Source organism: Cryptomeria japonica, chromosome 11, assembly GCF_030272615.1.
Source record: "Cryptomeria japonica chromosome 11, Sugi_1.0, whole genome shotgun sequence".
In the NCBI taxonomy this organism is placed as follows: domain Eukaryota; kingdom Viridiplantae; phylum Streptophyta; class Pinopsida; order Cupressales; family Cupressaceae; genus Cryptomeria; species Cryptomeria japonica.
The window spans coordinates 135,873,093-135,875,844 of NC_081415.1; positions in this window are offsets into that span (position 1 = coordinate 135,873,093).

Here is a 2,752-nt window from a genome sequence, read left to right on the forward strand (position 1 = left end):
CATATTGTACAGCTAAAGTCGGATCTGCGGGCCTCGACTTATTCTCATCGACCACATCCCATAGATCTCGATCAATCAATAGATCTTCCATCTTCAGCTTCCACATTTCAAAGTTTGTGCAAGAAAACTTCTCTACATCAATCCTCCTTGATATGCTTTCCATCTTTACGATCCTGCAATACAGAAATGAAATACTCTACACAAGCTCCCACTCAAACCTTGATTAGCTCAAAAAACCCTGTACCCAACAAATAGAACCAAAACTGGCCAGGCTCTGATACCACTTGTAAGGAAGAAAAGATGTGCGAAAATTCTTCCTACACTAATCTTGAGAGGACGATTATGCAAATTTCAAGTTAACTATTACAAAGATTAAAAAAAGCACATAGAGTAGAAATAAAACAATAAACATATAACACAGTGATTATCGTGGGGAAAACCCATACGGGTGAAAAACCCCACACTCTAAAACCTGCATAATGTATTAACAAATCAACAAGAGATTACAACACACTTGCAATACAAGTTCTTACAATCTGAGCATCACCTCAACTCAAGCTCAGAGAGACTTCACTAGCATCCTTCTAGCACCCAGCCTTGCAAACCAAACTCCACAATACAAACTCCTCCCCAAGCTCTCATTATATAGGAATTTTACAACCTAGAAACCATTTGTGGTTTTACAATACCATGGAAAAAACCTCCATGACACGTGTTGCCCACCCTTGACATTTGTTTTCCCAAGATAAGAAAACTAGGTTAAAAGTAGTTACTCACATCCAAACTCTTATCCCCTATTTTTGACCCTCATAACTAACATAAAATGTGTCATATAATCTCTAAAAATGGCCCTCCTATATTATACTATGGACAAGGCATCTTTTGACAACTCATATACCTTTTTCCAAGGCACAGACATATGGGAAACCTCCCAACTATATTTGAAACTATTTACTGAAAATTGCAAGGTTGAAACACATGTATCTCAAGAGCTCACCTAATCTTTTGCAATAAATTGTAACCTTGCAAATAAAGGTCTTAATATTCTTTACAATATAGTTATAGCTTTATACTATGGCTCATAGAAAAACAAGTAGTTCTAATAGCCATATATATGATTATTTAAGATATGAAAAACCTAGAAAATGAAATAAGAACCCGAATTCCAAGCATGGATACACTATAATTATAAACTTTAATACCATTGTAATCTTTGCCATCTAAGAAATAAATAAATGTATAATGGACTTTATGGGCATATAAATTTGTAAAGAACACCTACAGTTATTATCTCAGAACAAAGTGAAGTTATAAACAAGAAATTTGTGAGTAGGGTCGAGTTCTGTGTATTCCTACTCTTAAATCAGAACTGAAATTGTTGGTCTGTTGTGTTGATGTTAAACCAGACCCAAATATATGAATCGTTGTATAAGTAAGTAGTACAACTGGCAATGGTTCTTGTGAAAAGACTGATCTAGAAAGGAGTAAAAGAGAAACCAATAAGTATAAATCTTTTTAAGAGAGATAATAGGAAGAGACCAACATCTCTTGCTTGTGCAGTGCCAAAGTAAATAAAAATGTAAGTTGAGCAGTCAAAGCAGTGGAAGAAGGAACAATTAATATTATCAGGTGGTTCAACTTGCCTATTTTTTAAGCGAAATGTTTTTACCAAATTTGGTGGCATTAAACCATTGCTGTTGTTGACGGTCTGTAGAGGCTTGCACGATTCTCAACGGGAGAGAATGCACGATTCCATAGGCCTTGAGCAGGAGAAACAGGGTCTCGGGACACCTATATCTGACGATTACTGGAGGCTATAGGTCACAGTTGGCAGTTAGGGTTTAAGCTTTTTCCCATGCTGTAGACTGCCATTATTAGTTCCTGCCAACAGGCACTATTGCGGAGCCCTCTCTCATTAACTGGTGATTAATGTAATTACAATGCGCGAATCAGAAATCAGTATTCACAAATATTTCTTTCATGATATCAAACACTCATGGCCAACATAACTTTGACCCCGTGTTGCGAATATGGGTTACTAGTATTTCTGGAACGGAGCCCAATATTGTCTGGAGAGCTAGCTTTAACTACTTTTTCATTTCTTAGTGTTTAGGGAAATTCTCAGTTCACTTTAGTAATTGTATGTCAAAATTTATGTCAAAATTAAAACTTCTCTTGCAGAGGCAGACAAAGAATAAAAAAATCCTTCAACAAACTAGCAAAATTTTATTAGGGTTGTCAGGGTCTATTGCAAATACCTGGATAGATTAAAATTAAAAGCTAAAAAAATTCAATTATAGTCTATAAATTATTAAGAAATGCAGAAAGTAGAAGAGAATGACAATTAAAGTTTTGACGCAGCCACATGAGCAGAACAAGTTAGAAGTTGAAAGCCTTTATTAGGGTTTGCTGCAAGTAATTGTGCAAAATACTTTAACAAAATACTTGTCTCTGCTGTTACTAGAACTTTTCACAGCTAACTGTACAAAATAATTCTTTGAACAAAATACTTGTAATAATTTTGCAACTATACTAACAGGGATGTATGAAATACAGAGAAGCATAGACAGGGCATGTAAACTATTTTTGTCTGTTAACAGTCGTAACTGGTACAAAATGCTGTGTACATTCTTTGCTCACACATACAATTTACATGCAACACAACATGGTAAAAGTATTATAAAACCTACACCACTGTAATACACAGACCTGCGCTATATGTTCTGACATAGCAACATCTAGAGAGATACCA